Below are 26,585 nucleotides of genomic sequence, written 5' to 3'. Positions count from 1 at the left end.
TAGTAGGACAGTGCAGAATTTTGCTGACCACTTTTTTTAAGTGCTGACTATTTTTTTAAGTGCCATCCTGTCTGACACTGCAGTGCCACTCCTAGATGGGCCAGGTGTTTGTGTTGGCCACTTGGGTTGCTTAGCTTAGCCATCCAGCGACCTTGGTGCACCTCTTTTTTTCTTTGCATCATGTGCTGTTTGGGGACTATTTTTTGAAGTGCCATCCTGTCTGACACTGCAGTGCCACTCCTAGATGGGCCAGGTGTTTGTGTCGGCCACTTGGGTTGCTTAGCTTAGCCATCCAGCGACCTTGGGGCACCTCTTTTTTCTTTGCATCATGTGCTGTTTGGGGACTATTTTTTGAAGTGCCATCCTGTCTGACACTGCAGTGCCACTCCTAGATGGGCCAGGTGTTTGTGTCGGCCACTTGGGTCGCTTAGCTTAGCCATCCAGCGACCTTGGTGCACCTCTTTTTTTCTTTGCATCATGTGCTGTTTGGGGACTATTTTTTGAAGTGCCATCCTGTCTGACACTGCAGTGCCACTCCTAGATGGGCCAGGTGTTTGTGTCGGCCATTTGGGTCGCTTAGCTTAGTCACACAGCTACCTCATTGCATCTCTTTTTTTCTTTGCATCATGTGCTGTTTTGGGGACTATCTTTTTAAATCTGCCATGCTGTCTGACATTGCAGTGCCACTCCTAGATGGGCCAGGTGTTTGTGTCGGCCACTTGGGTCGCTTAGCTTAGTCACACAGCGACCTTGGTGCACCTCTTTTTTTCTTTGCATCATGTGCTGTTTGGGGACTATTTTTTGAAGTGCCATCCTGTCTGACACTGCAGTGCCACTCCTAGATGGGCCAGGTGTTTGTGTCGGCCACTTGAGTCGCTTAGCTTAGTCATCCAGTGACCTCTGTGCAAATTTTAGGACTAAAAATAATATTGTGAGGTGTGAGGTGTTCAGAATAGACTGGAAATTAGAGATGAGCGCCTGAAATTTTTCGGGTTTTGTGTTTTGGTTTTGGGTTCGGTTCCGCGGCCGTGTTTTGGGTTCGACCGCGTTTTGGCAAAACCTCACCGAATTTTTTTTGTCGGATTCGGGTGTGTTTTGGATTCGGGTGTTTTTTTCAAAAAACACTAAAAAACAGCTTAAATCATAGAATTTGGGGGTCATTTTGATCCCAAAGTATTATTAACCTCAAAAACCATAATTTACACTCATTTTCAGTCTATTCTGAATACCTCACACCTCACAATATTATTTTTAGTCCTAAAATTTGCACCGAGGTCGCTGTGTGAGTAAGATAAGCGACCCTAGTGGCCGACACAAACACCGGGCCCATCTAGGAGTGGCACTGCAGTGTCACGCAGGATGTCCCTTCCAAAAAACCCTCCCCAAACAGCACATGACGCAAAGAAAAAAAGAGGCGCAATGAGGTAGCTGTGTGAGTAAGATTAGCGACCCTAGTGGCCGACACAAACACCGGGCCCATCTAGGAGTGGCACTGCAGTGTCACGCAGGATGTCCCTTCCAAAAAACCCTCCCCAAACAGCACATGACGCAAAGAAAAAAAGAGGCGCAATGAGGTAGCTGTGTGAGTAAGATTAGCGACCCTAGTGGCCGACACAAACACCGGGCCCATCTAGGAGTGGCACTGCAGTGTCACGCAGGATGGCCCTTCCAAAAAACCCTCCCCAAACAGCACATGACGCAAAGAAAAAAAGAGGCGCAATGAGGTAGCTGTGTGAGTAAGATTAGCGACCCTAGTGGCCGACACAAACACCGGGCCCATCTAGGAGTGGCACTGCAGTGTCACGCAGGATGTCCCTTCCAAAAAACCCTCCCCAAACAGCACATGACGCAAAGAAAAAAAGAGGCGCAATGAGGTAGCTGTGTGAGTAAGATTAGCGACCCTAGTGGCCGACACAAACACCGGGCCCATCTAGGAGTGGCACTGCAGTGTCACGCAGGATGTCCCTTCCAAAAAACCCTCCCCAAACAGCACATGACGCAAAGAAAAAAAGAGGCGCAATGAGGTAGCTGTGTGAGTAAGATTAGCGACCCTAGTGGCCGACACAAACACCGGGCCCATCTAGGAGTGGCACTGCAGTGTCACGCAGGATGTCCCTTCCAAAAAACCCTCCCCAAACAGCACATGACGCAAAGAAAAAAAGAGGCGCAATGAGGTAGCTGACTGTGTGAGTAAGATTAGCGACCCTAGTGGCCGACACAAACACCGGGCCCATCTAGGAGTGGCACTGCAGTGTCACGCAGGATGTCCCTTCCAAAAAAACCCTCCCCAATCAGCACATGATGCAAAGAAAAAGAAAAGAAAAAAGAGGTGCAAGATGGAATTGTCCTTGGGCCCTCCCACCCACCCTTATGTTGTATAAACAAAACAGGACATGCACACTTTAACCAACCCATCATTTCAGTGACAGGGTCTGCCACACGACTGTGACTGATATGACGGGTTGGTTTGGACCCCCCCCAAAAAAGAAGCAATTAATCTCTCCTTGCACAAACTGGCTCTACAGAGGCAAGATGTCCACCTCATCTTCACCCTCCGATATATCACCGTGTACATCCCCCTCCTCACAGATTATCAATTCGTCCCCACTGGAATCCACCATCTCAGCTCCCTGTGTACTTTGTGGAGGCAATTGCTGCTGGTCAATGTCTCCGCGGAGGAATTGATTATAATTCATTTTAATGAACATCATCTTCTCCACATTTTCTGGATGTAACCTCGTACGCCGATTGCTGACAAGGTGAGCGGCGGCACTAAACACTCTTTCGGAGTACACACTTGTGGGAGGGCAACTTAGGTAGAATAAAGCCAGTTTGTGCAAGGGCCTCCAAATTGCCTCTTTTTCCTGCCAGTATAAGTACGGACTGTGTGACGTGCCTACTTGGATGCGGTCACTCATATAATCCTCCACCATTCTATCAATGTTGAGAGAATCATATGCAGTGACAGTAGACGACATGTCCGTAATCGTTGTCAGGTCCTTCAGTCCGGACCAGATGTCAGCATCAGCAGTCGCTCCAGACTGCCCTGCATCACCGCCAGCGGGTGGGCTCGGAATTCTGAGCCTTTTCCTCGCACCCCCAGTTGCGGGAGAATGTGAAGGAGGAGATGTTGACAGGTCGCGTTCCGCTTGACTTGACAATTTTGTCACCAGCAGGTCTTTCAACCCCAGCAGACCTGTGTCTGCCGGAAAGAGAGATCCAAGGTAGGCTTTAAATCTAGGATCGAGCACGGTGGCCAAAATGTAGTGCTCTGATTTCAACAGATTGACCACCCGTGAATCCTTGTTAAGCGAATTAAGGGCTGCATCCACAAGTCCCACATGCCTAGCGGAATCGCTCCCTTTTAGCTCCTTCTTCAATGCCTCCAGCTTCTTCTGCAAAAGCCTGATGAGGGGAATGACCTGACTCAGGCTGGCAGTGTCTGAACTGACTTCACGTGTGGCAAGTTCAAAGGGCATCAGAACCTTGCACAACGTTGAAATCATTCTCCACTGCACTTGAGACAGGTGCATTCCATCTCCTATATCGTGCTCAATTGTATAGGCTTGAATGGCCTTTTGCTGCTCCTCCAACCTCTGAAGCATATAGAGGGTTGAATTCCACCTTGTTACCACTTCTTGCTTCAGATGATGGCAGGGCAGGTTCAGTAGTTTTTGGTGGTGCTCCAGTCTTCTGTACGTGGTGCCTGTACGCCGAAAGTGTCCCGCAATTTTTCTGGCCACCGACAGCATCTCTTGCACGCCCCTGTCGTTTTTTAAAAAATTCTGCACCACCAAATTCAAGGTATGTGCAAAACATGGGACGTGCTGGAATTTGCCCATATTTAATGCACACACAATATTGCTGGCGTTGTCCGATGCCACAAATCCACAGGAGAGTCCAATTGGGGTAAGCCATTCCGCGATGATCTTCCTCAGTTGCCGTAAGAGGTTTTCAGCTGTGTGCGTATTCTGGAAAGCGGTGATACAAAGCGTAGCCTGCCTAGGAAAGAGTTGGCGTTTGCGAGATGCTGCTACTGGTGCCGCCGCTGCTGTTCTTGCGGCGGGAGTCCATACATCTACCCAGTGGGCTGTCACAGTCATATAGTCCTGACCCTGCCCTGCTCCACTTGTCCACATGTCCGTGGTTAAGTGGACATTGGGTACAACTGCATTTTTTAGGACACTGGTGAGTCTTTTTCTGACGTCCGTGTACATTCTCGGTATCGCCTGCCTAGAGAAGTGGAACCTAGATGGTATTTGGTAACGGGGGCACACTGCCTCAATAAATTGTCTAGTTCCCTGTGAACTAACGGCGGATACCGGACGCACGTCTAACACCAACATAGTTGTCAAGGACTCAGTTATCCGCTTTGCAGTAGGATGACTGCTGTGATATTTCATCTTCCTCGCAAAGGACTGTTGAACAGTCAATTGCTTACTGGAAGTAGTACAAGTGGGCTTACGACTTCCCCTCTGGGATGACCATCGACTCCCAGCGGCAACAACAGCAGCGCCAGCAGCAGTAGGCGTTACACGCAAGGATGCATCGGAGGAATCCCAGGCAGGAGAGGACTCGTCAGAATTGCCAGTGACATGGCCTGCAGGACTATTGGCATTCCTGGGGAAGGAGGAAATTGACCCTGAGGGAGTTGGTGGGGTGGTTTGCGTGAGCTTGGTTACAAGAGGAAGGGATTTACTGGTCAGTGGACTGCTTCCGCTGTCACCCAAAGTTTTTGAACTTGTCACTGACTTATTATGAATGCGCTGCAGGTGACGTATAAGGGAGGATGTTCCGAGGTGGTTAACGTCCTTACCCCTACTTATTATAGCTTGACAAAGGGAACACACGGCTTGACACCTGTTGTCCGCATTTCTGGTGAAATACCTCCACACCGAAGAGCTGATTTTTTTGGTATTTTCACCTGGCATGTCAACGGCCATATTCCTCCCACGGACAACAGGTGTCTCCCCGGGTGCCTGACTTAAACAAACCACCTCACCATCAGAATCCTCCTGGTCAATTTCCTCCCCAGCGCCAGCAACACCCATATCCTCCTCATCCTGGTGTACTTCAACACTGACATCTTCAATCTGACTATCAGGAACTGGACTGTGGGTGCTCCTTCCAGCACTTGCAGGGGGCGTGCAAATGGTGGAAGGCGCATGCTCTTCACGTCCAGTGTTGGGAAGGTCAGGCATCGCAACCGACACAATTGGACTCTCCTTGTGGATTTGGGATTTCAAAGAACGCACAGTTCTTTGCGGTGCTTTTGCCAGCTTGAGTCTTTTCAGTTTTCTAGCGAGAGGCTGAGTGCTTCCATCCTCATGTGAAGCTGAACCACTAGCCATGAACATAGGCCAGGGCCTCAGCCGTTCCTTGCCACTCCGTGTGGTAAATGGCATATTGGCAAGTTTACGCTTCTCCTCCGACAATTTTATTTTAGGTTTTGGAGTCCTTTTTTTACTGATATTTGGTGTTTTGGTTTTGACATGCTCTGTACTATGCCATTGGGCATCGGCCTTGGCAGACGACGTTGCTGGCATTTCATCGTCTCGGCCATGACTAGTGGCAGCAGCTTCAGCACGAGGTGGAAGTGGATCTTGATCTTTCCCTAATTTTGGAACCTCAACATTTTTGTTCTCCATATTTTAATAGGCACAACTAAAAGGCACCTCAGGTAAACAATGGAGATGGATGGATTGGATACTAGTATACAATTATGGACGGGCTGCCGAGTGCCGACACAGAGGTAGCCACAGCCGTGAACTACCGCACTGTACTGTGTCTGCTGCTAATATATAGACTGGTTGATAAAGAGATAGTATACTCGTAACTAGTATGTATGTATAAAGAAAGAAAAAAAAACCACGGTTAGGTGGTATATACAATTATGGACGGGCTGCCGAGTGCCGACACAGAGGTAGCCACAGCCGTGAACTACCGCACTGTACTGTGTCTGCTGCTAATATATAGACTGGTTGATAAAGAGATAGTATACTCGTAACTAGTATGTATGTATAAAGAAAGAAAAAAAAACCACGGTTAGGTGGTATATACAATTATGGACGGGCTGCCGAGTGCCGACACAGAGGTAGCCAAAGCCGTGAACTACCGCACTGTACTGTGTCTGCTGCTAATATATAGACTGGTTGATAAAGAGATAGTATACTCGTAACTAGTATGTATGTATAAAGAAAGAAAAAAAAACCACGGTTAGGTGGTATATACAATTATGGACGGGCTGCCGAGTGCCGACACAGAGGTAGCCACAGCCGTGAACTACCGCACTGTACTGTGTCTGCTGCTAATATATAGACTGGTTGATAAAGAGATAGTATACTCGTAACTAGTATGTATGTATAAAGAAAGAAAAAAAAACCACGGTTAGGTGGTATATACAATTATGGACGGGCTGCCGAGTGCCGACACAGAGGTAGCCACAGCCGTGAACTACCGCACTGTACTGTGTCTGCTGCTAATATATAGACTGGTTGATAAAGAGATAGTATACTCGTAACTAGTATGTATGTATAAAGAAAGAAAAAAAAACCACGGTTAGGTGGTATATACAATTATGGACGGGCTGCCGAGTGCCGACACAGAGGTAGCCACAGCCGTGAACTACCGCACTGTACTGTGTCTGCTGCTAATATAGACTGGTTGATAAAGAGATAGTATACTACTAATATTATATACTGGTGGTCAGGTCACTGGTCACTAGTCACACTGGCAGTGGCACTCCTGCAGCAAAAGTGTGCACTGTTTAATTTTAATATAATATTATGTACTCCTGGCTCCTGCTATAACCTATAACTGGCACTGCAGTAGTGCTCCCCAGTCTCCCCCACAATTATAAGCTGTGTGAGCTGAGCAGTCAGACAGATATATAATATATATATATAGATGATGCAGCACACTGGCCTGAGCCTGAGCAGTGCACACAGATATGGTATGTGACTGACTGAGTCACTGTGTGTATCGCTTTTTTCAGGCAGAGAACGGATATATTAAATAAACTGCACTGTGTGTCTGGTGGTCACTCACTATATAATATATTATGTACTCCTGGCTCCTGCTATAACCTATAACTGGCACTGCAGTAGTGCTCCCCAGTCTCCCCCACAATTATAAGCTGTGTGAGCTGAGCAGTCAGACAGATATATATAATATTATATATAGATAATAGATGATGCAGCACACTGGCCTGAGCCTGAGCAGTGCACACAGATATGGTATGTGACTGAGTCACTGTGTGCTGTGTATCGCTTTTTTCAGGCAGAGAACGGATTATAAATAAAAGTGGTGGTCACTGGTCACTATCAGCAAAACTCTGCACTGTACACTACTGAGTACTCCTAATGCTCCCCAAAATTAGTAAATCAAGTGTCTCTCTAATCTATTCTAATTCTAAACGGAGAGGACGCCAGCCACGTCCTCTCCCTATCAATCTCAATGCACGTGTGAAAATGGCGGCGACGCGGGCTCCTTATATAGAATCCGAGTCTCGCGATAGAATCCGAGCCTCGCGAGAATCCGACAGCGTCATGATGACGTTCGGGCGCGCTCGGGTTAACCGAGCAAGGCGGGAAGATCCGAGTCGCTCGGACCCGTGAAAAAAAACATGAAGTTCTGGCGGGTTCGGATTCAGAGAAACCGAACCCGCTCATCTCTACTGGAAATTAGTGGAAATTATGGTTATTGAGGTTAATAATACTATGGGATCAAAATTACCCCCACATTCTATGATTTAAGCTGTTTTTGAGGGTTTTTTGAAAAAAAAACACCTGAATCCAAAACACACCCGAATCCGACAAAAAATTTTCAGGGAGGTTTTGCCTCCAAAACCAAAACACAAAAACCGAAAAATTTCCGGTGCACATCACTAATTACTACATAGTAAATAATGAAAGTGGTACTTTTTGCATATACTGTATATAGGAAACAAATTACCAGCAAATCTATTGGCTGAACCTGACAGAATGAAGCGTGCCAATAAAACAAACTACATGACATTAAACAAGTAAATGTATTTACTCTTTAACTGGAGGACAAAACTAGATTAAGTTATTATTAGTGGATGCAAATACATCTTTCTTTACTGGCATGACTATCATAAACAGACACCGAAAAGTGCTATGTATTTGCACATAGTATAAAAAAGTAAATGGATTTTTTTTTTGTTTTTTCTTCACTTTTTATACTTGCAGCTGTATTATAGTGGTCAATTTATTTATTCTAAAGTACTGTAGGTACTGCCTGATTGCATGTACTAATTTGCTCTGGAAAGATTTTAGTTTGAAAAGAAAAGACTGGACTAATACAAGAAAAACATTTTAGATACCATAACGACACTACAATCTAGAACATTTTAGATAATATAACGACACTACAATCTAGAACATTTTAGATAACATAATGACACTACAATCTAGAACATTTTAGATAACATAATGACACTACAATCTAGAACATTTTAGATAACATAATGACACTACAATCTAGAACATTTTAGATAACATAATGACACTACAATCTAGAACATTTTAGATAAAAATGACACTACAATCTAGATTTGATTTTGAGTTTCTAATACAGCCAGCAGAGGGCGAGCTTGCTCAGTACTTGATACAATGTGCAGGGTTCTTGCTCAAGTGCTGCGATTTTAAATACTATGAACACAATTAGGTTTTAGGCTCTTAAGCAAATTTATGAATATCAAATAGGTAAAATAACCTAGTAAATGCAAAGAAACATAATGTGTTTGTACTGCAAACTATGCTGGATATTTGACTACGGGAGCAGATTAATTTGTATTTAAGCATACTGAACCATTAGAAGATTAATGGTTAGATTTAACATTTTTCCACTACACTTTTTAGCATTTGTATTTCATTAAGTAGCATATTGAATTAAATATGTAAAAGAAAAAAGAAATCTAATAAAAAGATTTATAAACACCATTTAATGCTATTTCCATCATAAGCTCGCTTTAGATGATCAGTTTATATATGTCCTCTTAGGGGTATATGCAATTGCGGTCGAATCGCGACGTTTTTTCGAACGTTTAAAAATTCGCCTGTACTCGACAGGCGCAGCCCTGCCGCCGGGACCATGAATTCACCATATGCAATGCAAAATGGATTCGACACTCCCCCTGGCGGATCACGGACCAATAGGCGAGTAGTGGGCGTCCTGAATTCGACTTCCCGCCGTTTGCAGCCCTTTATTAGGGCTTGTTTGCTGCGTGCTCAGCAGCCATTTTGTGAACCTGCAGAGAGGTGTAAGGAGGTGCAGAGCTAGCGAATTGGTTGTTTGCTGTGCAGGGGCGTAGAGAGGGAGACCCGGCCCGGGTAATGCAGGGTGTGTGGCCTAATGCGGGGGGACATGATACACTAATGTGGCTTGTTTGTGGCAGAAAAGTGCCAAAACACCCCAAAAAACAAAATGTGTCTACCTTTTTGATGTAGACCATTTCCATGTTGACCTTTTGACCTGTCAACGTAATGCACGACTACTATTAGTGGTAGACCTATTGACTGTAGACCTTTTTAGTTTAGACGTAAGTATCCACACCCCTCCCCAGACCCATGCAGCCCTGCTGGTGAGAGAGAGAGGCTGCTACCAGCTGATACTTGAGGAAGGGGGAGCGGACCTGAGCCCTCTCTGGGCCCTTCCAGCAGGCCCCAGGTAATTAGTACCTGCTCTCCTCTCCTCTTGGCACCTCTACAGAGATGTACACTATAGCACAGCCACTGTGTCTTTGTATGCAGCAGCTGTGCTAAAATATGTAAAAACTGCAGGCGGCATCTTAAGTAGAGAGACGCCCATTGCCGGCTTCTCTGATCCACTGCTGCATCCGAAGACACAGCACTGGATTAACTGCATTAAGATCGGACATCAGTATGTATGGTAAAACCACACTACGGGGGCCAGTGATGCAGCCAATGGCTTCGGCGCCCAGTGAAACGAGGCAAACACACCGTTAGTTTCTGGAACACTTCCTGATGTTGCCCCATCGCAAGCCACAAATGCCAGCAGTATGCCAATCATGCTGCAGCATTTGAGGTACTTCAAGCGACATTGCATCCCCCAGATCTGCACATGCGCAGTGTGGCACATATTAAACATCGTCCAACTGTGAAAAAAATCACTGTAGTGTCCACCATCTCTGAATCAGCCCTAAGTACATTATTTTTTCCTAGTTTCTCTTCCTCTATAACCTTGTAGTATATTCAGCATCTAGGAAGAGGTGTTTTTTTCTACCATGGGATAAAACAAATGCATACTACAAATATGTGTATAATAATACAATAACCTGCCAGAAATTCACATGCCAAAAATACACAGTAATGTACGTACAAACACGAGCAGACGGTCACAGACAAGCCAAAAATTTAAAAATAACCTGAAGTTCCAAATGCGTCGGACAATAAAAACATGTACTGGTAAAGTTAATCATTTAAAAAAATCTGATGAATGAAGAAGCAATTCATCTTTCTTAGAAAGTTTTGCCAGTGTCCCACTTTCTACCTCCTACGGAGCGCGGTTTTATTGGGTTCTATTTAGTAAACATAAAAAGCTTTTTTATTTCATGTATACACTGTATGACATTTATCACCTCACATTGTGCTTTCTAGATCTTATGCCAAATACGAGGCTCTGGGCCTCGATGGATTTTGGCCAAGTCTGTCCGCTGATAGTTCACGATTCTTATGGAAAATTAGCCACTCACACATATAAACATATTCCTCTAAGCTCATTGTGGATATTTGTGGTCCAGAAACAGTGAGCCTAATTAGGTTACATAACACTGTAAGACTGGAACATATAAGTCTGCTACAAACATTATTAAAAGGGATCTGTACCATGGTAATAGGATCTTTTGTAAATCATGTATATATATTTTTTTAATAAACCTTATGCTTTAAATATAGATAACTATTTGCAATGTGCCCACTTTACAACATTTCAAACATTTTTATAGTGATAGACAAGGGCGTAGCTACCATAGGTGCAGGCAGTGCAGTGGCTATGGGGCCCAGAGCCGAGAGGGGCCCACCTTCCCTGTCAAAGTCACATGTGCTATATACATTTTTCGCCATTGGGTGGTACGTAGGGGTCCTTTCAAACTTTTTCCTTGGGGCCTGCGATATATCGAGGTATGCCCTTGGACCTGATCATTGTAGTGTGGTATAAAATTAATTGGAGGGCCTCCTGGCTTGATCATGTTCCCTGAAAATTTCTTCCTTGTGTGACTGCTCCCCATCCTCGGAGGCTCGCGTCCGTGGTCACCAGAACCCAGTCTTGAATGCCGAACCTGCGACCCTCTAGAAGGTGAGCACTCCGCAGCCACCACAGGAGAGACACTCTGGCCCTGGGGGACAGGCTTATTTTCTGATGAATTTGAAGATCGGACCCGGACCACTTGTCCAGAAGGTCCCACTGAAATGTCCTCGCACGAAACCTGCCGAATGGGATCGCCACCATTTTTCCCAGTACTCGAGTTCATTGATGGACTGACACTCTTTTCGTTTTTAACAGGTCTCTGACCATGTTCTGGAGTTCCTGGGCTTTTTCCATCTGGAGAAAAACCCTCTTTTGTTCCGTGTCCAGAATCATGCCTAAGAAAGATAGTCGAGTCGTTGGAACCAACTGTGACTTTGGTAGATTTAGAATCCAGCCATGTTGCTGCAGCACTCTCAGGGAGAGCGACACACTTTTCAGCAACTGATCTCTCGATCTCGCTTTTATCAGGAGATCGTCCAAGTACAGGATAATTGTGACTCCCTGCCTGCGCAGGAGCACCATCATTTCCGCCATTACCTTGGTGAAAATCCTCGGGCCGTGGAAAGCCCAAACGGCAACGTCTGAAACTGGTAATGACAGTCCTGTACAGCGAATCTCAGGTACGCCTGATGAGGGGAATATATGGGGACATGAAGGTATGCATCCTTTATGTCTAGTGACACCATAAAATCTCCCCCTTCCAGGCTGGAGATAACCGCCCGGAGCGATTCCATCTTGAATTTGAACTTTTTCAAGTACAGGTTTAGGGATTTTAGATTTAGAATGGGCCTGACTGAGCCATCCGGTTTCGGAACCACAAACAGGGTTGAATAGTACCCCTTCCCCTGTTGAACTAGGGGAACCTTGACAATCACTTGGTGTTGATACAGCTTTTGAATTGCAGCTAAAACTATCTCCCTCTCTGGGGGAGAAGCTGGCAAAGCCGATTTGAAAAATCGGCGCGGAGGCACCTCTTCGAATTCCAGCTTGTATCCTTGGGATACAATTTCCATCGCCCAAGGATCCACATCTGATTGAACCCAGATGTGGGTGAAGAGTCGAAGACGTGCCCCCACAGGCGCGGACTCCCTCAGTGGAGCTCCAGCGTCATGCGGTGGATTTAGTAGAAGCCGGGGAGGACTTCTGCTCCTGGGAACTAGCCGTAGCAGGCATTCTTTTCCCTCTACCCTTACCTCTGGCGAGGAAGGAAGAGCCCCGACCTCTTCTGGACTTATGCGGCCGAAAGGACTGCATCTGATACTGTGGTGTTCTCTTCTGCTGTGGGGGAACATAAGGTAAAAAAGTAGATTTACCCGCAGTAGCTGTGGAAACCAGGTCCGCGAGACCCTCCCCAAATAAAACCTCACCCTTGTAAGGCAAAACTTCCATATGCCTCTTTGAGTCGGCATCACCCGTCCATTGGCGGGTCCACAGAGCTTGCCTAGCAGAAATCGCCATGGCGTTGGCTCTCGAACCTAGCAGCCCAACGTCTCTCTGAGCGTCTCTCATATACAAGACTGCGTCTTTTATGTGACCTAAGGTCAATAAAATGGTATCCCTAGCTAGGGTATCAATGTCAGCTGACAAGGTATCTGTCCAAGCTGCTACAGCGCTACAAACCCAAGCCACCGCTATTGCCGGTCTGAGCAAAGCACCCGTATGTGTATAAATTGATTTTAAGGTAGTTTCCTGTCTGCAATCAGCAGGATCCTTGAGTGCTGCCGTGTCTGGAGACGGTAGCGCCACCTTTTTGGACAAGCGCGTTAAAGCCTTGTCCACCCTGGGCGAGGATTGCCACCGTACCCTGTCCTGTGCAGGGAAAGGATACGCCATAAGAATCCTCTTGGGAATCTGCAGTTTTTTGTCTGGAGTTTCCCAAGCTTTTTCAAATAACGTATTCAGCTCATGAGATGGGGGAAAGGTTACCTCAGGTTTCTTTTCCTTAAACATGCATACCCTCGTGTCAGGGACAGAGGGGTCATCTGTGATATGCAAGACATCTTTTATCGCAATAATCATATAATGAATACTTTTGGCCACCCTTGGGTGCAGGGGCGTCAGAACATTTATAGGTGGGGGGGCAAGATAAATTTTCTATTTGGCGCCCCTGGGGGCGGAGCCACCAGGGAGGAGGAGGCAATACTATGGGGACAAAAAGGAGGCAGCACCATGGTGGGGTGGAGGCCGCACCATGTAGATGGTTGCCGGGAATCCCACTGACGGAGGTGCTGCGATGGGGGAAGGAGGCGCCTGGGACTGCAGTATTGCACCAGCAAGCCCCATTGTGTAGGTGAGGCTGGCCCCCGGGACCTCCGGGGAGCAGTAGGGGTATGGAAAAATGAAGGAGGTAACTATGCTCTGGAAAACGGGCCTGGTCACTCAAAAGGGTACGTACCCTTCAGTGTAATTTACCACACCATATACCCCTTATGCTTCACAATAGGGGTGTAGTACCACTGACCGGCGGTCTCCTGACCGCCGGTCAGCTTACCGACGCCGGGATCCTGGCAGCACACCGACGCCGGGATCCCGGCGGGGAGGGGCGTGTGCAGCAAGCCCCTTGCGGGCTCGGTGGCGACCTGCGGTCGCCACGGGTTCTATTCCCACTCTATGGGTGTCGTGGACACCCACGAGTGGAAATAGTCCCTGTTGGTCGGCATGCCGACCGTCGGTATAGTGACCCGTCGGGCTGATGGAGGAGGTCATGTGACTGTCGGACAGCTGACCGGCGGTCACATGAATACCACCCCACAATAGTAGTACCCCATATACTGTCTAGTGCTGGTGCCCCTTTCACATTATACCACACGGTATGAGCTGAAATTTACATTATAGCACACAGACTGAGCCGAAATTTACATTATAGCACACAGAATGAGCCAAAATTCACATTATAGCCAATGGCATGAGCAGAAATTTACAGTATACCACATAGAATGAGCCGGAATTTACATTATAGCACACAGAATGAGCCAAAATTCACATTATAGCACACAGTATGAGCCGAAATTCACATTATAGCACATTGAATGAGCCAAAATTCACATTATAGCACACAGAATGAGCCAAAATTTACATTACAGCACACGGTATGAGCCGAAATTCACATTATACCACACAGTATGAGCCGAAATTCAGGGAGAGTGACAGAGGGTCAGGGAAAGGGACATACGGACAGGCAGAGGGACAGGGAGAGTGATAGCAGGGACATAGGGAGAGAGAAAGGCAGCAGAGTCAAATTACCTATTGAGCAGCGGCGGTGCGGCGGAGGCTGTAGTCTGCGGTGGATGAGGAGGCTGTGGTCAGCGTGGGGCGAAGGAGGCTGTGGGCATTGGCGATGATGCGGAGGAGGAGTCTGTGGGAGTTGGCGGAGGTGCAGAGGAGACTGGGGACGGCTGCAATGCAGCAGAAGAGGAGACAGAGGGCAGCGGTCTCTATATAAAACCTTGTCTTTGTGCCGCACTCCTGGACTATATCCTGATGAAATGGTGTAGACCATGTAATGTTGATAACGCTGAAACTGGTGTCTGAGTGATGTTTTATTATCCAGGAGTGCGGCACAGAGATAAGGTTGTAGGAAGCTAACACTATTGTGTATGGCAGTACGGGCACCCGGAACAGTTTATATACCTATTAGGAGAGCCGGTAAACAAAAAAAAAAACAAAAAAAAAACAAAAAAAAAAAATATATATATATATATATATATTTTATGTTAATGTTATATACATACAGGATATGGACCCCTGGACCCCCCTTACAAATCCTACATTTGCCATTGTAGAGGGGGGGGCGGAGAGGGAGTGGGAGCAGGCCGGACAGCCTCTTACCTGTGACAACCCAGCCACAGGTCTCTGCAATGCAGGGACAGCAGGCACTTCTCTCCATTAGGCCATGCCCCCTAATCACCCGCGAATTGCGGCACTTCGCTGGGGCCGTGAGCCAGCCCTGGTAAGGGGGGGGGGGAGACTTTGCTGGGGCCGTGAGCCGGCCCTGGTAAGGGGGGGCGGGCAGCGCTGTTGAACTGAGCCTTGGAGCAGGAGGGGCTGAACACAGCCATATCCTGCTGCTGCTCAGTCCCTGCACGGAGCGGAGGTTGTGATGTGCGGTCTTTCAGTTGACCGCACATCGCTCCTCCTGAATATCGGCGGCGCCTCTCATATTTTGGGGGGGGCGAGCTGCCCCCTTGCCCCCCCAGTTCCAACGCCTCTGCTTGGGTGTAACCTCGCATCATCGTAGTCGACACTGGAGTCAGAATCCGTGTCGGTATCAGTGTCTGCTACTTGGGACAGGGGACGTTTCTGAGACCCTGAAGGGCCCTGTGACACAGTCAAAGCCATGGATTGACTTCCTGCTTTATCCCTGGACTCTGCTTTGTCCAATCTCTTATGTAATAAAGACACATTTGCATTTAAAACATTCCACATATCCAACCAATCAGGTGTCGGCGTTGCCGACGGAGACACCACAATCATCTGCTCCACCTCCTCCTTAGATAAGCCTTCCGCTTCAGACATGCTGACACACACGTACCGACACTCCCACACACTCTGGGATATATCAATATGGAGACAGTCCCCCAATAAGGCCCTTTGGAAAGACAGAGAGAGAGTATGCCAGTACACACCCACGCCACCTGACCCTGGAATAAAATCCCAGTCAGTACAGCGCTTTATATAAATATATATATATATATATATACACTCACTGCGCCAATTAAATGTGCCCCCCCCCCCCCCTCTTCTTTGCCCTCTGTAACCGTGTTCAGCAGGGGAGAGTCCGGGGAGCCAGCTTCTCTGCAGTGTGCTGTGGAGAAATTGGCGCTGGTTAGTGCTGGAGGATCAAGCTCCGCCCCCTCACCGGCGGGCTTCGGTCCCGCTCAAATTATTTATACTGGCGGGTTTTTTTTAATATACTGCCTCTGCAGTAACTAATCCATCTGCCAGTGTCCCTTGAGGTTTATATTGCTGCCCAGGGCGCCCCCCCTGCGCCCTGCACCCTTACAGTGCCCGCTGTGTGTGTATGTGTGGGAGCAATGGCACGCAGCGTTACCGCTGCGCGTTACCTCAGTGAAGATCTGAAGTCTTCTGCCGCCTTTGAAGTCTTCTTTTCTTCTTAATACTCACCCGGCTTCTATCTTCCAGCTCTGTGAGGAGGACGGCGGCGCGGCTCCGGGACGAACAGCGAGGGTGAGACCTGCGTTCCGACCCTCTGGAGCTAATGGTGTCCAGTAGCCTAAGAAGCAGAGCCTATCATTTCTCTAACGTCCTAAGTGGATGCTGGGGACTCCGTAAGGACCATGGGGATTAGCGGCTCCGCAGGAGACTGGGCACAACTAAAGAAAGCTTTAGGACTACCTGGTGTGCACTGGCTCCTCCCACTAAGACCCTCCTCCAGACCTCAGTTAGATTCTTGTGCCCGGCTGAGCTGGATGCACACTAGGGGCTCTCCTGAGCTCCTAGAAAGAAAGTATATTTAGGTTTTTTATTTTACAGTGAGATCTGCTGGCAACAGACTCACTGCAGCGAGGGACTAAGGGGAGAAGAAGCGAACCTACCTAACAGGTGGTAGTTTGGGCTTCTTAGGCTACTGGACACCATTAGCTCCAGAGGGATCGACCGCAGGACCCGACCTTGGTGTTCGTTCCCGGAGCCGCGCCGCCGTCCCCCTTACAGAGCCAGAAGCATGAAGAGTCCGGAAAATCGGCGGCAGAAGACTTCGGTCTTCACCAAGGTAGCGCACAGCACTGCAGCTGTGCGCCATTGCTCCTCATGTACACCTCACACTCCGGTCACTGATGGGTGCAGGGCGCTGGGGGGGGGGGGGGGGCGCCCTGAGGGCAATATATGACACCTTGGCTGGCAAATCTACATCATATATAGTCCTAGAGGCTATATAGATGTAAAATTACCCCTGCCAGTATTCCAGAAAAAGCGGGAGAAAGTCAGTTGAAAAAGGGGCGGGGCTTCTCCCTCAGCACACTGGCGCCATTTTCTCTTCACAGTGCAGCTGGAAGACAGCTCCCCAGGCTCTCCCCTGTAGTTTTCAGGCTCAAAGGGTTAAAAAGAGGGGGGGGGCACTAAATTTAGGCGCAATATATGTGTACAAGCAGCTATTTGGGGAAAAATCACTCAGTTATAGTGTTAATCCCTGCATTATATAGCGCTCTGGTGTGTGCTGGCATATTCTCTCTCTGTCTCCCCAAAGGACTTTGTGGGGTCCTGTCCTCAGTCAGAGCATTCCCTGTGTGTGTGCGGTGTGTCGGTACGGCTGTGTCGACATGTTGGATGAGGAAGGTTACGTGGAGGCGGAGCAGAGGCCGATAAATGGGATGTCGTCCCCTGTGGGGCCGACACCAGAGTGGATGGATAGGTGGAAGGTATTAACCGACAGTGTCAACTCCTTACATAAAAGGCTGGATGACGTAACAGCTGTGGGACAGCCGGCTTCTCAGCCCGCGCCTGCCCAGGCATCTCAAAGGCCATCAGGGGCTCAAAAAACGCCAGTTACCTCAGATGGCAGACACAGATGTCGACACGGAGTCTGACTCCAGTGGCGACGAGGTTGAGACATATACACAATCCACTAGGAACATCCGTTACATGATCTCGGCAATGAAAAATGTGTTACGCATTTTCTGACATGAACCCAAGTACCACATAAAAGGGGTTTTATTTTTGGGGAGAAAAAGCAGCCAGTGTTTTGTTCCCCTATCAGATGAATGAATGAAGTGTGTAAAGTAGCGTGGTTTCCCCCGATAAGAAACTGGTAATTTCTAAAAAGTTACTGATGGCGTACCCTTTCCCGCCAGAGGATAGGTCACGTTGGGAGATATCCCTTAGGGTGGATAAGGCGCTCACACGTTTGTCAAAAGGTGGCACTGCCATCTTAGGATACGGCCACCTTGAAGGAACCTGCTGATAAAAAGCAGGAGGCGATCCTGAAGTCTGTATTTACACACTCAAGTTATATACTGAGACCTGCAATTGCCTCAGCATAAATAGGGCTGCTGCAGCGTGGTCTGATACGCTAAGACAGGGATAATATTTTGCTAACATTGAGCATATTTAAGACGTTGTCTTATATATAAAGGATGCACAGAGGGATATTTGCCGGCTGGCATCCAGAATTAATGCAATGTACATTCTGCCAGGAGGGTATTAGAAACCCGGCAGTGGACAGGTGATGCTGCCTGTAAAAGGCACATGGAGATTCTGCCTTATAAGGGTGAGGAATTGTTTGGGGATGGTCTCTGGGACCTCGTATCCACAGCAACAGCTGAGAAGAAAATTTTTTACCTCAGGTTTCCTCACAGCCTAAGAAAGCACCGTATTTTCAGGTACAGTCCTTTCGGCTTCAGAAAAGCAAGCGGGTCAAAGGCGCTTCCTTTCTGCACAAAGACAAGGGAAGAAGGAAAAAAGCTGCACCAGCAGCCAGTTCCCAGGATCAAAAATCTTCCCCCGCTTCCTCTGAGTCCACCGCATGACGCTGGGGCTCCACAGGTGGAGACAGGTGCGGTGGGGGCGCGTCTCGGGAACTTCAGGGACCAGTGGGCTTGCCCACAGGTGGATCTCTAGGTTCTGCAAATAGTATCACAGGGATACAGGCTGGAGTTCGAGGCGACTCCCCCTCGCCGTTACCTCACATCAGCCTTGCCGGCTGCCCTCGGAGAAAGGTAGTACTGGCGGCAATTCACAAGCTGTACTTCCAGCAGGTGAAAACAAGGTACCCCTCCTTCAACAAGGCCGGGGTTACTATTCCAAAATGTTGTGGTACCGAAACCAGACGGTTCGGTGAGACCCATTCTAAAATTGAAAGCCTTGAACACTTATATACGAAGGTTCAAGTTCAAAATGGAATCGCTCAGGGCGATTATTGCAAGCCTGGAGAATTTCATGGTATCACTGGACATCAAGGATGATTACCTGCATGTCCCTATTTACCCTCTTCACCAGGAGTACCTCAATATTGTGGTACAGGATTGTCATTACCAATTCCAGACGTTGCCGTTGGTCTGTCCCCGGCACCGAGGTATTTACCAAGGTAATGGCCGAAATAATTATCCCGTACTTGGACGATCTCCTTATAAAGGCGAGGTCCAGGGAGCAGTTGTTCGTCGGAGTAGCACTATCTCGGGAAGTGCTACAACAGCACGGCTGGATTCTGAATATTCCAAAGTCGCAGCTGGTTCCTACGACGCGTCTACTGTTCCTGGGTATGGTTCTGGACACAGAACAGGATAAAAAGGGTTTCTCCCGGAGGAGAAGTCCAAGGAGTTGTTGTCTCTAGACAGAGACCTCCTAATACGTATACAGGTGTCGGTGCATCAATGCACGCGAGCCCTGGGAAAGATGGTAGCTTCTTATGAAGAAATTCCATTCGCCAGGTCCCATGCAAGGATTTTCCAGTGGGATCTATTGGACAAGTGGTCCGGGTCGCATCTTCAGATGCATCGGCGGATAACCCTGTCTCCAAGGGTCAGGGTGTCGCTGTTGTGGTGGCTGCAGAGTGCTCATCTTCTAGGGGGCCGCAGATTCGGCATACAGGACTGGGTCCTGGTGACCACGGATGCCAGCCTTCAAGGCTGGGGGGCAGTCACACAGGGAAGAAACTTCCAAGGCCTATGGAAACGTCACGAGACTTCCCTACACATAAATGTTCTGGAACTATGGGCCATTTACAATGCCCTAAGTCAGGCTAGACCCCTGCTTCAACACCGGCCGGTGCTGATCCAGTCAGACAACATCACGGCGGTCGCTCATGTAAACCGACAGGGCGGCACAAGAAGCAGGATGGCGATGGCAGAAGCCACAAGGATTCTCCAATGGGCGGAAAATCATGTGTTAGCACTGTCAGCAGTGTTCATTCCCGGAGTGGACAACTGAGACGCAGACTTTCTCAGCAGACACGACCTCCACCCGGGAGAGTGGGGACTTCATCCAGAAGTCTTCCAAATGATTGTACACCGTGGGGAAAGGCCACAGGTGGACAGGATGGCGTCCCGCCTCAACAAAAAGCTACAAAGATATTGCGCCAGGTCAAGGGACCCTCAGGCGATAGCTGTGGACGCTCTGGTAACACCGTGGGTGTACCAGTCGGTGTATGTGTTCCCTTCTCTGCCTCTCATACCCAGGGTAATGAGAATAATAAGAAGGAGAGGAGTAAGAACTAAACTCATTGTTCTGGGTGGCCAAGAAGAGCTTGGTACCTAGAACTCCAAGAAATGATCTCAGAGGACCCATGGCCTCTGCCGCTCAGACAGGACCTGCTGCAGCAGGGGGCCTGTCTGTTCCAAGATGTACCGCAGCTGCGTTTGACGGCATGGCGGTTGAACGCCGGATCCTGAAGGAAAAGGGCATTCCGGAGGAAGTTATCCCTACGCTATTTAAAGCTAGGAAAGAAGTGAACGCAAACCATTATCACCGCATATGGCGGAAATATGTTGCGTGCTGTGAGGCCAGTAAGGCCCCAAAGGAGGAATTTCAGCTAGGTCGATTTCTGCACTTCCTACAAGTCAGAGGTGACTATGGGCCTAAAATTGGGTTCCATTAAGGTCCAGATTTCGGCTCTATCGATTTTCTTCCAAAATAGAACTGGCTTCACTGCCTGAAGTTCAGACTTTTGTTAAGGGAGTGCTGCATAGTCAGCCCCCGTTTGTGCCTCCAGTGGCACCGTGGGATCTCAACATAGTGTTGGATTTCCTGAAGTCGCATTGAGTTGAGCCACTTAAATCCGTGGAGCTACAATACCTCACGTGGAAAGTGGTCATGCTGTGGGCCTTGGCGTCGGCCAGGCGTGTATCAGAATTGGCGGCTTTGTCAAAAGCTCTTATCTGTATTTTATATGGATAAGGCGGAATTGAGGACTCGTTCCCAATTCCTTTCTAAGGTGGTAGCAGTTTTTCATGTGAACCAACCTATTGTGGTGCCTGCGGCTACTTGGGACTTGGAGGATTCCAAGTTTCTGGACGTAGTCAGGGCCCTGAAAAGTATATGTTTCCAGGACGGCTGGAGTCAGGAAAACTGACTCGTTATTTATCCTGTATGCACCCAACAAGCTGGGTGCTCCTGCTTCTAAGCAGACTATTGCTCGCTGGATCTGTAGCACGATTCAACTTGCACATTCTGCGTCTGGACTGCCGCACCCTAAATCTGTGAAAGCCCATTCCACGAGGAAAGTGGGCTCTTCTTGGGCGGCTGCCCGAGGGGTCTCGGCTTTACAAATTTGCCAAGCTGTTACTTGGTCGGGTTCAAACACTCTTGCAAGAGTCTACAAGTTTGATACCCTGGTTGAGGAGGACCTAGAGTTTGCTCATTCGGTGCTGCAGAGTCATCCGCACTCTCCCGCCCATTTGGGAGCTTTGGTATAATCCCCATGGTCCTTACGGAGTCCCCAGCATCCACTTAGGACGTTAGAGAAAATAAGATTTTACTCACCGGTAAATCTATTTCTCGTAGTCCGTAGTGGATGCTGGGCGCCCATCCCAAGTGCGGATTGTCTGCAATACTTGAATATAGTTATTGCCTAACTAAAGGGTTATTGTTGAGCCATCTGTTGAGAGGCTCAGTTGTTATCATACTGTTAACTGGGTATAGTATCACGAGTTATACGGTGTGATTGGTGTGGCTGGTATGAGTCTTACCCGGGATTCAAAATCCTTCCTTATTGTGTCAGCTCTTCCGGGCACAGTATCCTAACTGAGGTCTGGAGGAGGGTCTTAGTGGGAGGAGCCAGTGCACACCAGGTAGTCCTAAAGCTTTCTTTAGTTGTGCCCAGTCTCCTGCGGAGCCGCTAATCCCCATGGTCCTTACGGAGTCCCCAGCATCCACTACGGACTACGAGAAATAGATTTACCGGTGAGTAAAATCTTATTTTAAGTAGGTCTGCTTCTCTCTCCTCAGTCCCACGATGCAGGGTGCCTGTTGCCAGCAGTGCTCCCTGAAAATAAAAAACCTAATAAAAAGTCTTTTTTAGAGAAACTCAGGAGAGCTCCCCTGCAGTGCACCCAGTCTCCTCTGGGCACAGGATCTAACTGAGGTCTGGAGGAGGGGCATAGAGGGAGGAGCCAGTGCACACCCATTCTAAAGTCTTTAGAGTGCCCATGTCTCCTGCGGAGCCTGTCTATACCCCATGGTCCTTACGGAGTCCCCATCATCCTCTAGGACGTAAGAGAAATGTCGCTATGGGGCCAACAAAGTTCTGGCTATGCCCCTGGTGATAGTAATGGACGGGATGCTTCTTGGGAGGCAGGTTGAGATTGCTGCCTACTGCTCTCATTGTGAATTACACACAACAATCAGAACAGCTATGCAACATTCTCTACCTGCCCCTCAGCCAGCCAGGCAGTGAATGGTGGTCAGCTGATTGGTGGATGGCTGGAGTTATCCACCAATCAAAGTGCTGACAGCCACTCACTGTTTGGATCATAGAAGCATGTGAAGAGACATCGCGGAAATGCAGGAGGAATAATCTATGAGGGTTTTTTTTCATTAATCCCCATGGATGAGTGGGTATGGGCTCCAGTACTTTCCTTTCCCCAAGGCTACAATGCTGATAAAATGACCCTGTTCAATGTCAGTTTCACCATAGAGGACAATCATTGTTTGAAATGTAACTTAAAGCAGAGTTACACCTCCGGAGAATTCTATTCACGGGGTGATTTATTTATTTTTGCAGCAATTAAATATACCACATATCTGCTGTGTAGACACAAATGTCCTGTGCTCAGGCATTTAGTTATTGGTTATGTGTAGGCAATTCCACCGGTAACTGAATCACCCTTTTACAGGATCCGGACTATAGGGCTAGGTCGACAGTCAATAGGTCCACCCCATATGGTCAACATGCATTAGGTTGACATTGACAAAAGGTCAACATGGACAAAAGGTCAACCTATGAAAGGTCAACACTGGAAAAGGTCGACAGGTTCAAATGGCCAACATGGCAATCGTCGACACACATATGATCGACACATGTTTTGGGGGCATTTTCATGTTTTTGGACTTTTTCCATCCTTGAATGGAATGGAATGTCACAAATCATAACCTTTAGAAACCTTATGTTGAGTGAAGCAGAGTGGAGCAAGACACCACGGCCGAAGCATGGCGAGTGAAGCGAGCCCTCAAGAGGATGCATTTCTACAAATGGTGGTCCCACATGGAAAAACTATCCACACTAACCCCAAAAAGAAAAAAGAAAAGTGTCAGCCATTTTTGTGTCGACTATCGCCGTGTTGGCCTTTTGACCCTGTTGACCTTTTCCAGTGTCGACCTTTTGTTAATGTTGTTAATGTTTTTGCATGTCGACCATATGGGGTCGACTTAATGATTGTTGACCTAGACATTGTAGATCTGGTATACCACATCCCCTTTTTAAAGTAAAAAACTCTATTCATCATACAACTGCCACCACTACTGTGAACAAATCATCATAACCAACAGCCCACAATAAACCCCATACTATCACAATATATGAAGTGCAATCTTGTGTAAGTAATCCTTGACAAATCAGCTTATCTTCAAAGTCAGTAACGGAATCCCCATTCATGAGACATCTTACTATGTGTGTGTACACAAAATTGATACATTCAGCTCCCAGAATTAACTCTAGATTTTCAACATTTTATTGCAAGATGGGACATCCTGGGGATACATCTATAACCTATGACAATTTGTGTAACCTGGGCACATTGTTTAAAGAAACGGACTCACCAAGTGTGCAATGAGACTGGTAAAGTGTACTGATTACAATATTTTTTCTACCTGCTAATGCAACTACTATTACTTACATTTCCTAATACTGTATGTTTTACAAAATATTTAAGGACAAAATTATATAATACGGAACGCATCAACATGGCTCAATACTTTGAATACTTGTGAATAAAGGCTGACATAAACAGTACATAGAAGAAGTGCAAGTCAAATAATCAGTTTCAAATAGGTACATTCAAAACAAAATCAAGACTAAACAAGTACAGGTTGAGTATCCCTTATCCAAAATGCTTGGGACCAGAAGTATTATGAACATCAGATTTTTTCGTATTTTGGAATAATTGCATACCATAATGAGATATCATGGCAATGGGACTTAAGTCTAAGCACAGAATATATTTATGTTTCATATACATCATATTCACGCAGCCTGAAGGTCATTTTAGCCAATATTTTTAATAACTTTGTGTATTAAACAAATTGTGTGTATATTCACACAATTCATTTATGTTTCATACACCTTATACACACAGCCTGAAGGTCATTTAATACAACACTTTTAATAACTTTGTGTATTAAACAAAGTTTGTGTACATTGAGCCATCAGAAAACAAAGGTTTCACTATCTCACGTTCACTCAAAAAATTATGTATTTTGGAATATTCCGTATTTCGGAATATTTGGATATGGGATACTCAACTTGTAGTACATTCATGAAATGCAGCCTCTACTGAACCTCTGGAACTCACCAGAAATATATTGCAAATGATTAGCAATACATTAATTGGTAAAAAAATAATGTTCAGGATTATTTAAAAAATTAGTCAGCACGATTTATTGTAATCATTGACTGAGGTCAGCTGCATAAATGGTGGAACTTCCTCCCTAGACCTACTTCCTGATCAAAGGAGCAACCTACAGATGTGTCATAATACATTATTGGTGCAACTGTACCAAAGAGACACTCTTGGTGCACCAGATCCCGTGTGACTCTTCTATCACAGGGCGTGTTTTTTTTGTGTCTTTTCACCCAAACAAATCCATCTTCGTCGCAATGTGATGCCACTAGGATGCACCTGGAGACTAATCTGAATAATGTGATATGTGACACGTGTATATCTGTGTGCGACTGAGTCTGAATCAGTATATGAATTGCTACGATGCAGAGGCTGTGGCTTTTTTCCCTGCCACGTTCCATTGTGCTACATGTTCTCAGTCGCACACAGATCTGTCACATTCCAAATTAATCCGCACAGTTTCCTGGTGCATCCTAGTTGCATTGCATTATAACTAAAGCACTTTTTGGGAGTAAAAGGATGCAAAAAAGATACAATATAGTTGCTAGCAGAATTGTACAGGACTAGGCGGCTCACTCACACCAGGTATCTTGTGTCATATGGCGTATTGAAGCTAGTTGATGTTTCCTCAAATTACAATCTGGAAAAATATGTTAGGGCCATATCCTTTCAAAAATAAGCTTGTATTTAGAAACTTTAATATAAAACTGAATTTTGAGGTAATGGGGGGAATTCATTTAGGTGCAAGTTTGCAAAAGGCATTAAACTTGCACACTTTGCCCATAAATTCACACACTTTGCCTCATGCGCACGCCCAAGATTTGCAGATTTCAGTTAGAAATGACAATTCACACTACCATTGCGAATTTTGTCAATAAAACTGGGAAAATAGCATGAAAAAGTGGGGAGACCTTCCTAGATCCCCCCAAAAGTGACAACTTCGTTATCAGAATTCTTTAGAAGACTGTTAATAGGCAGAAGGAAAGTACTGTACCTTTTAAAAGGTGTCAAATGGCTGATTTGAGCATTAAAAAAAAAGTAGAATAACGTAAAAAGCTTACGAATTTCATTTAATTAGCAAGGAATTTAAAGAATTTTTTTTTTTTTAAAGTTAAAAAGAAGAGAAGTGATTTGGGGGCAATTTGAGGTCACTTTTAATTTTTAAAAAATAATGTTTTTTTATAAAAAGCTAATATTTTTCACTGAAATAAATAATTACATTTGGGGTGCATAAACTAACAAAAAAGTTGATTTTGGGGTACTTTGAGACCATTTTTTTTCAACCCAAAAAATGACATGTAATTATTGGCCCAATTAAGCTAATTGAAAACTTTCAAATGCCTAACTAGTCATTGGAATGGGTGTCCAAGGAGTTCTGAAGCAAGTCCTTGCAATTTTACCTAAAAATAAAGATTTTCCCTACCTTTCCACTTGCTCCATGTGAGGTGCGGACAAAAATAGGTGAATTTACTCTAAAATGGAAATGCCGTTTTGGAATTAAATTGCAAATGTAATTTGCAATGCAAATTTGCCGTGAGTTCGCCTTTCGGGACCAAACTCTCACCTAACTGAATTCCCCCCAATATCTCAATATCTAAATAAATAGTATAACTTTTTTTTACTTTTTTCAGTAACGGAATCACCTTTACTGTTGTACATTTTTATTTAACCATATCATGAAGTAAGAAATAATTATGGTTGTTAAATTGCCTTATTTACATTATATTAACCCTGATATTTAGATCATAGGCGAGATATAATAGCGTCCGAGATTGCCAGGTGCGGGAT

General features: G+C 46.4%; 1 protein-coding gene across 2 annotated transcripts in view; it reads right to left on the bottom strand.

The window, feature by feature from the left end:
* Positions 1-26,585, bottom strand: part of KCNH7 (potassium voltage-gated channel subfamily H member 7) — a 930,127-nt gene that overhangs the window by 24,692 nt on the left and 878,850 nt on the right. The window lies entirely within an intron of this gene.

The sequence above is a fragment of the Pseudophryne corroboree genome, chromosome 7, assembly GCF_028390025.1.
Source record: "Pseudophryne corroboree isolate aPseCor3 chromosome 7, aPseCor3.hap2, whole genome shotgun sequence".
Lineage (NCBI taxonomy): Eukaryota > Metazoa > Chordata > Amphibia > Anura > Myobatrachidae > Pseudophryne > Pseudophryne corroboree.
This window is presented reverse-complemented; position numbering and strand designations above follow the sequence as displayed.